The sequence below is a fragment of the Ursus americanus genome, chromosome 6, assembly GCF_024610735.1.
Source record: "Ursus americanus isolate L20-20 chromosome 6, mUrsAme1.1.p, whole genome shotgun sequence".
Taxonomy (NCBI): domain Eukaryota; kingdom Metazoa; phylum Chordata; class Mammalia; order Carnivora; family Ursidae; genus Ursus; species Ursus americanus.
Genome location: NC_142132.1, coordinates 15,311,507 through 15,327,253, shown reverse-complemented (window position 1 = coordinate 15,327,253; position 15,747 = coordinate 15,311,507). Strand labels below are relative to the sequence as shown.

At 37.1% G+C, this 15,747-nt stretch overlaps 1 protein-coding gene across 7 annotated transcripts in view; it reads left to right on the top strand.

The window, feature by feature from the left end:
• The window catches only part of ATRNL1 (attractin like 1), a 747,087-nt gene that overhangs the window by 128,496 nt on the left and 602,844 nt on the right, over positions 1-15,747 (top strand). The window lies entirely within an intron of this gene.

Here is a 15,747-nt window from a genome sequence, read left to right as displayed (position 1 = left end):
TATATTAATTTAATATTGAGCTTTAAGGCATTTGATAATGTCTACATGTTATAAGAAAACCGGTCTGTGTTTTATAATGAATCCTGATCAAGAATGTGAAAATTCAGGGGCGCCTGGGTGGCACAGCGGTTGGGCGTCTGCCTTCGGCTCAGGGCATGATCCTGGCATTGTGGGACCGAGCCCACTTTGGGCTCCTCCGCTATGAGCCTGCTTTTTCCTCTCCCACTCCCCCTGCTTGTGTTCCCTCTCTCACTGGCTGTCTCTATCTGTGTTAAATAAATAAATAAAATCTTAAAAAAAAAATGTGAAAATTCAGCAACAGAATTTATCTAGCCCAACCTTCTGTTTTATAGTTACTGAAGAAACTGGAAGGGATAAATAGAAAGCCTATTTGTAACAACTGCTCTTACCTTTTTCTTTTCTTATTCTGTTGAAAAATCCTGGCATGTTGGGCAAATATCAGCAAGCACAAAAAGTGTCTATATCTGCAAAAGTTGCTTATCTCAACAAGCTTTTCATAAGCTTGCAAGTTAAATTCTGTTCTTCCTAAACAGTTTTTTAAAAAATTTTATTGATTTATTTGAGAGAGAGCATGAGAATGGGGAGGAGCAGAGGGAGAAGGAGGAGCAGTCTCCCTGCTAACCAGGGAGCCCGATGTGGGGCTTGATCTCAGGACCCTGGGATCATGACCTGAGTCAAAGGCAGAAGCTTAACCATCTGAACCACCCTGCATCCCATTTTCTAAACAGTTTTATGAATGAAAACAATTTGTCAGCAATTTTAAGAAACTGCAGAGGGAACTCACATTTATTATATTGTATCAGTCAATACAGGTTAGGTTATACTGTGGCAACAGATAATCCTGCTACAGTCTGGGTTCTCTGGAAAGTGAATTCTGAGACAGAGTTTAGTGTTTGGGGTACTTACTGGGTCGTTGGGATAAACAGCTGTGAGAAGGAGGTGGAAGAAACAGGATTGGGCAGAGGGAAAAGTCAAGTACACTTTAATAGCTGCAGCCAATCCCAGGGGATCTCTGGAGTTGAAATGTCCATCAGAGTTGTCCTTTGTTAGGATGAAACAGCCAGGCCTTGATTAGTCATTGTATGAGAGTCACTCCTAGGAGGGTGGGAACTTGGGTGAGGAAGCTCTGTGTATGTAGTTAAAGCAGTCTCCACAAGGGCTGGTGGCTGAATGATGTTCGGTGACAGCAATCTTAGCAGCAGGGGCAACAGGTTCTTTCTGAAGGTGTATTTAGGTAGTGCATGTCCATGTTCATCACAATTCATTCTTCGAACTACTCAGTCCACTTCAAATACATTTGTCAAAAGCTCCTCTAGGATTCCAGGGGCCCATTCTTCCTGGGGGAAACCTAGATTATTGGTTTGGCTTCTGCAGCTGGTCTCAGGGCCACAACTGATATTCATCATGTCCCCCCTCTATTATTCTTTCTAAATATCCCTTACTCTCAATTGGAACCTCTTCTGATCTCTGTGACTTACCTGGTGGCGTAATCCAGACTCTTGCCCTTAGGTATTTGAGCCCCTGGTCATCATGTACCTTCTCATCTGGGTATTGAACTTGCCCACTTACCATCACCCTTGGCAAGAGGATCCCAAGGGACACTTAAGTGGATCATCTGTGTACCAAACACATTCCCTTGCCCTTATTTTGTAACAGTAGTCCTACTCCCTTCGATGGTCAGGGCCAATTATCCCTGCCAAGATAGTGACTCCTTTTTTGCCTGCTTGCTGGTACCTTTACAGAAGGAGCCTGAAGTGCCTAAGTGGCACTATAGCTTATAGTTCAGTGGAGCATTGCTATGGCCCCTGTCAGAGTATTTCCCCTTTGGGGAATAAGATCTCTAATCTTGCAGAGCCCAGATTTCTGGGATAAGAAGCACAAATTACTCAACTGTATCACTGAAAGTGAGGCCACTAAGAGTGGCTTTTACTCCTTGGTTCCTGGACTTTTATATTCTTTCTATTGGGGACAGAGCACCCCAGTTCAACAAACTGAGGGCTTTAGAGGGGAAGGGGGTGGGGGATCGGGTGAGGCTGGTGATGGGTATTAAGGAGGGCATGTATTGCATGGTGCACTGGATGTTATACGCAAGTAATGAATCATGGGACTTTACATCAAAAACTTGGGATGTACTGTATGGTGACTAACATAACATAATAAAAAATTTTTATAAAAAAAAATAAAGTTGCTGAATTCCAAGGTGTGTCCTGCATCCTGGTGTTTCATTAGTGCCTATCCAGAGGTCTATCATGTTGTGTGTTACGGGATCCAGTGGATCCCATGGGTATTGGCTCATTCTTGTACTTCATTTGCTGTAGTGTGTCTTTTGATTACATAGGATCCCATAGGATCGGACACTTCATGATTTCTAAGGCTGTCATACTGGTTAAGACCCTGTGGTTGGGAAAATCAAACTGATACTCAGAGTATGTATCTATTCTTGTCTTAAATGGATTGTTGGTTAGATTAGGGTGGAAGGGGTCCAATTGTAGTCAACTTGCCACTAAGTGCATATTTGGTGTCTTTGGGGAATGGTTTAATCAAGGGACCAGAGTTGATATCTTGCTGGCAGGCTGGATAATTACCAGTAACAGTAGCTAGATCAGCTTTGTTTGGAGGAGCCCATGCCACTGCATTCCTAGATGACTTCCATCTCTCTATCATGGCTAGTTTGTTCATGTTCTCATTGTGCTAGCACTGAGGTGTCTATAATAGTGATTAACTGATGTTAGCTGTTTTAGTTGTTTGCTTGTTGTTTACTGTCTCTTTCATGTTAGATGCTTTCTGATGTCTTTGATTTGTGTCACAAAGGTCTTTATATTTTGTGCTCATTCAAATATATCCACCCACATGTCTCTACCCCAGGCCCTCCTTGTTTCTGATCTTCCAATATTTCTTTTCCTAGGCTCCTGACCAATGAGCTAGGCCACTAATTACTGCTTTTGGGCCATTTCTCTTTGCACACATTGTGGATGAACACACTGCCCAAAGGCCTGTCCTGTTGGGAGGCTTTTTCCTTTTCCATTGTTCCTCAAGGTCATTCCTGAGTGAGGTTGTCTAAGTGATGTCCAATTTGACTTGTGCCCGCATATCAAGCTGAAATATTTGCATTTTTCTCTTCTTGTTATCTGGGCTTAGAGAATTCTTCATATGACCACAGCTGTAAGATGAGGGTGCAATAGTGTTAGGTACCATGGGGTCTGAGCTGCCTGTTCCTGCAGATTGCTTGTGCATTATGTGATCTTGCTCATTCTTGATCTTGGGTTCCACTTCTATTTTACGTTCTTACGATTCTTGGTAACAGAGCCAGCTCATGATATAAAACTTTGAACACACGGTCAGTTGATAACCCAGGGTCTCTATCTCTACCAGGGCCCAATAACATGGCAGAAATAGAGTATACAGTTTTCCACTGCAGATGGTATGGCCTTTGACATGTGTATAGGGTCTGCATTGGGATTCTTTCACTTGGACTTTCTGAATATTTCATGTACTACTTTTTCCAACAGTGCCACCACCAATTGCTATAATTCTACTGGGTCATGCAGCCCTAACTGTAAGGCTGCTTACAAGGGTAGCCTGAACCTATACCAGAGCTATTCCCTATCCTGGCATGTACTCACAGCTGGCAGCCTTTCATGTTGTTCAGTGTGTGGGCTGGAGCAGTCTTCCCAGGACTGAAATAAGCTACCTTCAGAATCCAAAGAGTCCTACCGGATGGTTTGCATTCTGCTTTTCATGGGTGTTGCAAGATGTAATAATTGGCCTTTCAATTCAGATGAGCTGTCTGAGAATGTTCTTGACGACTGGATTCCTAAATATTTTACTAATATGAAATCTGAATCTTTGTAGATTATATCTTCTACCCTTTGAAGCATATATGTCTTAACAAGGCTTCTATTGTGTAAGCCATTCTTACTTATCTGGCACAGTTAGAATGATGTCATTAATTTAGTGGAACAATGTAATGTTCTGCAAGATGTCCAATTGCACCAAATGTGTTCTATGTTATGACAAAAGGAAGGAGAGTGAATATGATCCTGAGGCAAAATTGTGAATGTATACTGTTTTCTATTCCATATGAAAGCAAACTGTTTTTGATCCTCTTTTCTGAAAGTGTTAACAAAGAACACATTTGCCCAAAATGGCCATGTTAATCTGCTCTAACAAACATATGCATTTTGCATAGTGACTGCAATTTGGGCTACTACTTGGTAGTAGGCTCTTGTCATCCTCTAGGCTTTGTTTAGTTTTCAGGGCCCAGACTGGTGATTTAAAAGGAGTTTTGATGGGGTTATCCCTGCATTCTTTAGTTTCTTTAGGGTAATACTAATTCCTGCCACCCACACCCTCTGGAATGTAACTTTTAAAATGTAATATATTATCCAGGGGGTAGTTGTTTCAGAAGCTTCCACTTGATCTTTTCCACTGTGATAGCCAAGGACCCAATGTCAGTGTTGTGCCATTTGCCAGAAACATCCAGAGCATGACCACTGCATAGGTCTGCAGACCCAGTGGCTCATTTTGAAGAGGACCTTGGCCAGGATGTCATTAATTACCTCATTGCCATATATCCCGCCTATAAAGAGAGGCCATGATGACACTTTATATCCACGGGTGTTGGTGCTAACTCAGACCTGTGTCCAACTGTACTTGAAATGTTTGTGTTGCTTTTTCCCCTAGGTTAGAGTTATGCAATGACATGACCATGGGTGACTTTGATAAAGAAATAGGGGAATTATTACCAGGTACACTTACTGTGGTATTGCAGAGTCATTCCTCCTAGGCACCAGAATTTTAAATATATCAAAGCTGGACTTCAGAAATGGCTCAATTCCAGAACTTGAGCAATAAATTGTGACTTTTTATTGCAGCATCTACCATCAGCCTCCTGATCATCCATCCTTGATTTCTTCTGATAATATAAGTTAGGTAGTAGTGCCCTTGTTGGCTGCCTATTTTGCTTCTAGGGATGCTGTGGTCTATTAAGCATCTCTATAATTTTTAATAGGTTGGTGTCCTTGACTGACACTCCAACCTTGCTGCTTAATATAAATCTTGCCCTCTACTTGGATTGGATTCTGATGGTTAAATGTCACCAGTTGGACTGTATTGTCCTATTGTCTCCATCACTGAGCTCAGTTCTGTTATGGTTTCTCCTACCATTAGCTTTGGCCTGTGGAGGAGAGCCAGCACATTCTTATTGATTCTGGTGCCTGTTTCTCTATCCCATTCTTCATGGCTTTGGTAAATGGCATATCCTCTGGCCCTTTCTATAGATATAATGACCTGGTAGGTTTTCTGGTGTTACGTTAGTATATCCACTCCAGAATGCCCATATTTCTAGACTTTTAATCCCTGCCTTTATTCTTTGCTATGGCAGTTCTAGCATTTTGACCTTACTTAGCAAGGGCTGTATTTTTTGTGTTTCTAGAGGTCTTCTTTTTCTTTTTTAGCTCTATCGAGGTATAACTGGCAAATAAAATGATAAGATATATAATATGTACATTGTGATGATTTGGTATATGTATACATTGTGACAGGATTCCCCCAATATAGTTAATGCATCCATAAGCACACATGTTTTTCCTTTTTTTAAAATTTGATGCTCTTTTCTAGAGTAAGTTCTACTCTTTCAGCAAATTTCAGTTATACAACACTATGTTATCAACTACAGTAACCATGTTTTACATTAAATCCTCATACCTGGTTCATTTTTTTTTAAAGATTTTATTTATTTGACAGAGATAGAGACAGCCAGCGAGAGAGGGAACACAAGCAGGGGGAGTGGGAGAGGTAGGCAGTCTCGTAGCAGAGGAGCCCGATGTGGGGCCCGATCCCATAACGCCGGGATCACGCCCTGAGCCTAAGGCAGACGCCCAACCACTGTGCCACCCAGGCGCCCCTGGTTCATTTTTTAACTGAAAGTTTATATTCTTTTACCAACCTTTCTTATTTCCCCTATTCCTCAGTCCCTGGCAAACATTTTTAAACTGTTTCTATGAGCTTGATTTTATTATTTTTTTCAGATTAATAAATACTGTATATTATTTATCTTTCTTTATCTGATTTATTTCACTTAGTGTAATACCCCCAAGGTTCATCCGTGTTTTCTTAAATGGCAGGATTTCTTTCTTGGCTGAATAATATTCCATTGTGTATGTATATGTATATAAATACACACACACATATATATACACATATACAAATATATATAATACATATATATGTAGATATATCACATCTTTTTTATCCATTTATATATTGATGAACACTTTGGTTCTTTCCATACCTTGGCTTCTGTGAATAATGCTGCAGTGAATGTGGGAGTGCAGCTATCTCTTTGATATCCTGTTTTCATTTTCTTTGGATATATACCCAGAAATGGGATTGCTGGATCATATATGGTAGTTTTATTTTTAATATTTTGAGGAACCTTCCTGTTTGAGACCAGTGACTGTACCAATTTACATCCCCAGCAGCAGTGCACAGGGTTCCCTTTCCTTCATGTTCTTATCAACACATGGTATTTCTTGTCTTTTTGATGATAGCCATTCTAACATGTGTGAGGTGATAACTTATTGTGGTTTTGATTTGCTTTTCCCCGATAACTAGTGATATTGAACACCTTTATTTTTTTGTGGATTTGATTTGATTTGATTTGATTTGATTTGACAGAGAGTGAGTGAGCACAAGTTGGGAGAGGGAGATGCAGGCTCCCTGCTAAGCAGAGAGCCTGATGTGGGGCATGAGAGTACTCTTAAGATCAATGCCTTTGGAAGAGGTAGAGAGAGAAAGCAGGATTTGACAAAAGGAAAAGCCGAGTTGTGATTCTGGACAGATAACCTTAGTCAACCACACAAGGATCTGTGGAGGTAAAATGGTTGGTAGGTTGGGATGAAGTGATAGGACCTTTAAAACCCCACGTCGATCAGCAATTGTTGCATGTGGGTCATCCTTATAAAGATGAGTGAAGTGGCCCAAAGATACTGAGGCACTTGCTGAAGTAGTTTGCAGCTGACGACTCCTCACCGACAGCTCTCCCAGCAACAGAGACGACAGTTCCTTCCTTGAATGAGGTCTGGGCAGCACATAGCCATGTCCACCATAAATCTCCAAGTTCCAGATCATTAAGACCAATAAAAGTTAATTTCTTACTCATGCTACATGTCTAATGTTGGGGGCAGGGCACATTAGCTTATTGCCATCACTTAAGGACCCAGGATGAAATTACATTGTCTTTCATTGGTAATTCAGTGGTTCCATCTAGAAATACAAGTGTCACTTTAACTTGCATTTTGTTGGCAGAAACAAGTCATATTATCACATCCAGCTTCTAGGAAGTGTGGGAGTTTAATTTTACCATGGGCCTGAAGGAAGAGAAGTGGAATATCTGTTAAATAACACCAATATATATATATATATATATATATATATATATATATATAACAAATATTGTTGTAACTCTTTGTAAACTTCTAATATAATTGAAGGTGGTGTCTTGCAGATAGTAATAAAGCCTTCACCTCTTACCACCACATATGTTAAAAAGCAACCAACTTCTACAGTTAAAATTGTGTTGTATTATTATCGGTCTGAATTAATTATTCTCATGTATAATTAAAATATTAAGAGTGTACTGTACTGTTTCTCTGCAAGGACTTGTGTACTTAAAAAATGTATTTTTTTACTTTCATGGCATTACTGTTTATTTTGAAAAGGATATTTTGATGATATAGTGAGGCAGTATAATGTACTAATTAAGAAGATCTGGTTTTGAATATGGACTCCACCATTTAATGATTTTAAGGAAGTTACCAAACCTCTAAAGACTGTTTCCTTATCTATAACATGGCGACAAAAATACTCCTCCGAGTTGTTTTCAGAATTAAATACTACATAGCATTGATAAGCAATTAGCATATTGTTTTTATTAGATAAAAGGTTATGGCCACTTATCTTAAGAAAGTTTACCCATTTAAAAAGACTATGAAGGTTTTATGTATTCTTCAGTTAATTTTATATAATATTATTTTAGTAATTAAAAAAATTAACTTTTAGAAGCAACTATGTGCTTTTCTTTTTTTGGAGGGAGATTCCCATAGGGAAGGAGACTCTTTATGTATCTCTCTTAATACTTACCACGTTCTATTGTTACTCCATCAGGACAAGAATTCAGTCTCATTCAGTTTTATATCCATAATGTTGTTGTGTCATTGGGTCTTCATCACATCTAAGTTGAATTACTTAAAAAGTGATTGTCATTTTTCCTCAGTCTTATCTAAATCTATTAACCCAAATTTCACATATTTTTCCTATTCTTAGTTAAGAGTGGTTGATGAGTTCTCAGTCTTCCTTTCATTAGATTGAAACACCCAAGTTAATTAATGTTTTACTCTTGGTTCTATTTTTCAAGTTTCACTATTATGAAAGAACATACAGTTTGGAGAACATTCAGAGGAGAACTGCCTGATCTTTAGCATTGTTACTAGGTTAAGATGTTCAGTTTTGTTTTTCTTTTAAGATTTTATTTATTTATTTGAGAGAGAGAAAGAGAGAGAATATAGAAGAGAGCACAAGCAGGGGGAGCAGCAGAGGGAGGGGGAGAAGCAGGCTCCCCACTGAGCAGGGAGCCTGATGCACACAGCTCAATCCCAGGATACTGGGATCATGACCTCAGCTGAAGGCACATGCTTAACCGACTGAGCCACCCGGGTGCTCCTGAGATATTCAGTTTTTAAATGTGTAAACAACTATTACCTTCATAGGAAGAAACTCAGTGGATAAATCTGGAAACCCCATGTTTTCGAGTTTATGAGCCTTGCTCACTTATGTTAGCTGGGTGATTTGATCAGGAGATATGTGGTCTGATCAGTTAAATCCCACTATTTCACTGTCTTGGACACACTCCCAATATTCTTTCCATTTGTTTAGGAGTTGAGTTGGAGTTGTTTATCTCTCATGTGCTTTTAATTAATTAATTAATTAATTTACTTTGAGTTTTTAAGTATTTCTGAAAATGGGGTGTGCTTGTGGGCCTGAAACAGAAAGGTTGATTAAAAACCTATATCATTAGCTGTTAAATTCTCAAATCCCCTTCTTCAGCTTGTGCAGATGAGTATCTGCCCTGCCTCTACTCTGCTGGAAGATAGAGGTTTACACTCTGTGGATGTTGACCCACGTACCAGAGCATGGTTGAGGGTGTCAGTACAATTTTGGAAACAGTGGGATTAAGTGAAAGTATACACACTTATGAATGAAATCTCTAGCTTTTTTCTTCTACTTAGGTCCAGAATACTGTTACCCAGATTTATAGCTTCCTAGGCAGCAGATTGGAGGATTTACCTCAAAGAATCTGACCAGCCCAAGAAAAGGCATGTGCAAAAAACTAACATTTGGAGTCTTCAACGAAAATGTTCCCAACTGATCAAAATCCCCACACTGCTGTATAGTACATATGAAAGTTATTAAGAGAGTAAATCTTAAGAGTTCTTACAACAAGGAAAAAACCATTTGTTTCTTTTTCTTTTTTTTTGGTGTTAAGTAAACTAATTATGTTTAATCATTTCACTAAATATATATATACACACACTCATGTTATATATATATATATGGTCATGTTGTACACCTTAAGCTTATATAGTGTTGTATATCAGTTATATTTTCAAAAAACAAACAAAAAGTATTCCAAGAGTCAACGATGTGTCTTGGCCAACCACAGAATTTCCAAACAGTTTTGTTGTGCTTCACTCTTTTTTTTTTTTTTTTTAATTTATTTATGTGACAGAGAGACAGCCAGCGAGAGAGGGAACACAGCAGGGGGAGTGGGAGAGGAAGAAGCAGGCTCCCAGAGGAGGAGCCCGATGTGGGACTCGATCCCAGAACGCCGGGATCACGCCCTGAGCCAAAGGCAGATGCTTAACGACTGCGCTACACAGGCGCCCCTGTTGTGCTTCACTCTTAAATTTGAAACGACAGCTAGTTATCATAGATATTTGCAAAAACTGCTAAATTTGATGAAAATATCAAACAAATAGGAAAAAATGAGAAATCAAAGGAAATTGAGGTAATACTGGAAGGAGATTATAACTTCAGTCTTTATGGACATAAGATGTTACATTTATGAAGTAAAAGGTGACTTTTAAAAACAGATCATTCAGAAAACAAAAAAATGGAGCTTTTGAAATTAAAATTAGGATAACAAATTAATAGATTTTAAGATAAAATGAAGAATATGTTCCAAAAGTATTATGAACAAAGGACAGATGTAAAATAGAATAAAATTTATGAAATTTAGATGATCATTCCAGAAATTTGGTGTCTGAGTAATAGGAGTGGCCAAAATAAAGAACAGAAAACTTTAGGTGAGAGGGAAATTATCATGAGTAATTCAACAAAAATATCTGGGCTTCAAGTACATGAATTTTCAGAATAAAAGATTTCACTAAGCCCCAGAAGAGACTTGCAACAAAATCTATCATGAAAAGTGGAGATAGAAAGAAGACCTTAAGAGCTTATATATAGAGAAAAGAAATAGGATAGGGCCTTGCAAAAGCAAATCCAGAAGCCAGAAGATTGGAGGGTAATGCCTTCAGTATCTGAAAATGCTTTCCAAGTGAGAGTTCTAAGCCCCATCAAATAATCATGTAAGTATTGCAGTGGAATAGTTACTTTCAGGATTGCAGCCTCTCAAAAATTTACTTCCAATGTACACTTTCTCTGGAAGCTATAGAATTATGTTTCCTACTAATATACTTGTTTAAATAAACAAATACAGTTGATAAAAATTAAAATTGAAGAAATAGAGTAAATAATAAGAGGTGTGCAGGGAATCCTTACGATGCTGCAGCAGGCCTAGAGACAAGTTTGAATTGCAGAAGAAAGATGGAGTTTTAGTAGGGATGTCTTCAAGAAGTAAATGAAGCTGTTAGATAGCTTGATAGACTAGAAAATATTGTGAAAAGGCATACAAATTTGGTAAAGGGTCAGGGATGAATTAGCAGATCTATAGAAACCTAAGCAAAAAAAGAAAAAAATGATTTGCCGGGAAAATAAAAAGTTGTTCAAGGAAAAATGAATTATAATATGTTCCATGGCTCATCTGTATATAGAATAATATCTAATAAATACTGAATATTCGTCTAAACAAAATTATAAGTACATGACGAGGATGGAGGGAAGTATGTGTGTACATGTCTGCATAAGAGTTAAAAATTCATCTTTTAAAGAGAAAGATATCTGAAACTAAGAACTAAGTATGCCATTTAGAATAAGGAGATAAATAAAAAACAAGCATTGGGAAGATTAGGGAGCAGGAGAGTTTTTTGTGATAAACCTTGTAGGATAATTTGGCTTTTGAACTTTGCACATACATATCTTTGGTTGAAAACAAACAAAATAAGAACATACCAAAGCAGTACAGAAACTAAGTGAGGCACAAATTAGTGGGTCAGGCATAAGTATTAAAATAATGGTTCTGGAAAGATTGGTATATGGTAATACACAGAAAGATCTCGGAAATGTGATATATGGGAAAAATTAAACTAGATCCCTGGAATAGATGCAAAACTAAGTTCTAAATGGATTGAAGATCAAAATGGTTGAGGCCAAACTGTACATCCTTTAGAATAATATTAGAGATTATCTTTAAAATCTTGAGTTAAGAATCAAAAGAATAAATCATGAAGAAAATGATAAGTTTGATCAGGTTTATGTACAAACTTTTGTGAAATAAGACGCTATAAACTACATGAAAAGACAAATCACAGCATAGGAGAGTATATGTTAGTGCATATAATTAGCAAAGGATTGATATTTAGAACATTTAATAAAGAATTCTTAAAATTATCAAAAAACCTAAATTCTGGGGGCACCTGGCTGGCTCAGTCAGAAGAGCACAAGTCTCTTGATCTTGGGGTTGTAAGTTTGAGCCCCACTTTGGGTGTAGTGATTACTTAAAATTAAAATCTTTATTAAAAAAACCCAAAAAACAAAATCAAATAAAAAATGGGCACAGACTTGAACAGTGATTTTGCAGGAGGGTGAAAAAAAATGACCTATTAATGTGAAAAGATGCTTGATCTTACCAGTAAGTAGGAAAAAAAATAATAAAACCATTCATCAGATGGGTAAAAATTTAAGTCTGAGAGAGCTACATAATGGAGAGAATGTGAAATAAGAAGAGCCGTCATGCACGGCTAGTGTGAATTTAAGTCAGTGCAACTACTTTGGGGAGCGAATTGGTAAAATCTAGTAAAATTGAACTTGTGTCTTTCCTTAAACCTAGTAATTTTCCTTTTAGAAATCTATCTGGAGAAACTCTCAAAATTTGCAAAAGAAGATGTGTGTAACAGTGAACAAACCAACATGACTTGTGGTAGGAAAAATCTGAAAAAAAGTCTAAATGACCTTTAAAAGGATAAATATGTTTTGGTATAATCATAATATGGAATGCTATAACATGATTAAAACGAAAACATAGCACCACGTATGTAAGTCTAAATGGGTTGTTTAAGAGACTTTTCTCCAAAGAAGATATATGAATGGCCAATAAGGACACAAAAAGGTGCTCAACATGATGAATCATTTGGAAAATGCAGATCAAAACCACATTGAGATACTACTTCACATCTTAGGATGGCTATTATCAAGAAATAGAAAATAACAAGTGTAAGTAAGGATATAGAGAAACTGGAACCCTTGTGCGCTCTTTGTTGGAATGTAAAATGGTATAGCTGCTATGGGAAAGAGTATGGGAGTTCCTCAAAAATTTAAACAAGACTTAACCATATAATCCAGCAATTCCACTTTGGGTATATACCCAAAAGCATTGAAAGCAGGTACAAGAACAGATATTTGTACACCTATGTTCAAATTAGAAGCCACCCAGGTGTCCATTGATGGATGATTGGATAAGCAAAATGTGGTATATACGTACAATGAAATATTATTCAGGCTTAAAAAGGTTGGAATTCTGACACATAGTACAACATGGATGAACCTTAAAGACGTGGTAAGGGAAATAAGTCAGACTAAAGGAATAATACTGTATGATTTCATTCATCTAAGGTACTTAAATTAGTCAAATTTATGGATAGAAAAGTAAAATGGTGATTGGCAGGGGCTGGGAGAGAGGGGAATGGGGAATTATTGTTTAACAGGTACAGAGTTTCAGTTTTGCAAAATAAGAAAGTACTGAGATGGATGGTTGTGAAAATGTGAATAGACTTAATGTCACTGAACTGCACACCATAGAAATGGTTAAAATGGTGAAGAGAAATAAAGCAAAACTTAATGGGTTGAAAATAAGCAAGTTGCAGAAGGACGCGTGCTGTATAATATAATATACATTTGTATTAATACAAAGATTTCCCATCTATGAAAATTGCTATATATGTATCATACATATAGAAACATTGATAAGCGAATACACAATAGTATTTGCATCCAAAGAAGGAAGACCTAAAGAAGCTTGAATTGGAATGGGAGTACACAGGGAGCCTAAGTCATCTGTAATAATTTATTTCTTTAAATAATCTATAGTAAACATGGTCAAGTACTAAGGTTGACAAATGCCATTTTTTAGGCTGTTTTGTGCACTGAAAAAATTTCGTCTTTTACCAAAAGAAATTGGCTTATGGAGTTAGAAAAAAACTTCAGGAAGCCACATTTTTAGTTAATGCTTGTCTTTATTCTTAGCTCTTTTTTTCCTAACTCCTTAGTTTTTCTGAGCATTTCTATGGTTCTCACCTGGAAGAGGTGCTTTCCTTCTGCCCGGTTTGTGTTGGATGCTGGGCCAAATTACTTACCTTTTAGGCCTAGATTAGCTCAGATTGTTGGGTCACTTTCTTTTCTGGACTCCACATTGTACCTAAATGATCTTAAAGATTCTTCTTTGGAGATTTTTGTAACAAATTGGTATCTGGCAGTCTTACTCTTATTCTTTTCTGTTTCATTTCTTCGAAGCATATTCAGGTTTCTAATTCTGTTGTTGGAATACTACAGACAACACAATTTGTAAATCACTGGCTCTGTGTGTGTGTGTGTGTGTGTGTGTGTGTGTGTGTGTGTGTGTGTGTTGGGTGGAATGATTGAAATCTATCTGGCCTAACTTATTTACTCTCTCTAAGATTTCCATCTCTTTCTTTTTCAAAGTCTGTGCCTTTTACAGGTCACCCTTTCTTTCCAAATGGGAGTAATCTTTCAGAATCTGCTACAAATATACTTTTAAATATCAAATACTTGTAAACATAATTTATAGAAAAACAAAGGTAATCAAATGGGCCTCAAGCAGATTGTTTAACTTCTCTGGGATCTAATTTTTCATTTTCTTTTTCCTCTTTCTTTCTTTCTTTCTTTCTTTCTTTCTTTCTTTCTTTCTTTCTTTCTTTCTTCACTCCCTCCCTCCCCCCCCTCTTTCTTTCAGATTTTATTTATTTATTTGACCAGGGTGGGGGGCGGGGGGGGAGAGGGAGAGAGCGAGCACACAAGCAGGGGGAGCAGCAGAGGGAGAGAGAGAAGCAGGCTCTCTGCTGAGCAGGGAGCCCCATGCGGGGCTGTATCCCAGGACCCTGGGATCATGACCTGAGCCGAAGGCAGCTGCTTAAACCAACTGAGCCACCTAGGTGCCCCTAATTTTTCATTTTCAACATGTGATAATACCTGCTCAATCAACTTCATTGGATTCTTACAAAGACCATTTTAAATTATGTAGATGAATGCACTTGGAAGCTATTTGGTACTACACACATGTAAGCACACTTCTTACATGAACTGTAACATGTATAATTGACCAGACTGTTAATCCTATGTATAGGCCACTTTCATAGTATTTCCCAAAATGTGATATTCAGAGCATTGGCTCTTAGAAATGTTAATGTGAAAAGTATGACATGAGAAGTGCTTCTGTGGATAAAATATTGGGAAAGCACTGGGTTAGGTATAGTTAGGGTTTTATACCTCCGTACACTCTCTTTTGAGAGTATTTCATAGACAGATGTATTTTGTGAACTAAAGAGAGAAATTATACAAACTAAGGAAGAACCTCTTTTGGGGGTATTTGTGTTCTTTGGAATTCACTTTAGGAGATATAAATTCAAGTGGGTTTTATTTTATTGCTGTCTGTTTCCTAGTTTCATTTTCTAACTATGATTTTGGTTTTTTTAATTTCTTTGATCTTCATTAGTAGTGATAGTGAATTAAAATCAAATTTTTATTTTATTACTAGTGTTATAGACATAATTACATAAATAGGAAAACAAGTAATTTATTACTTTAACTTTGAAAACTAACTGTATTTTAGATTATTTTCCTGTTCCTAGAGGGGTTCTAAACTACCTAAAAATAAAATTTGTTTTTAAAATCTTGTTATATCTGTGTGTTTTTATTTAATACCACTGCCTGCCTTTAGATATGGCATGTCTAAGTAGATGAAATCTAAAACACTGTCCTGAGAATGTTCCTAGTCACTGAAAACTGAATCACTTGACATCTCAAAAGCTACATTACTGTATGTGTCAGTTTTGAGGCTGGGTTATATTGAAATGATACATAGTTTTCTATTACCATTTTTTCCATATTTTTTATATAGTTCATGAATTATTTAGGTTTTTTATTTTTTCTAGATTTTTGCAACTGAAGTCATTCTCTTTTACATAAAATGAACACTATTATTTTGAAATATCGAATCATTAAAATGATTTAAATATTTTATTTCAATGATTCCAT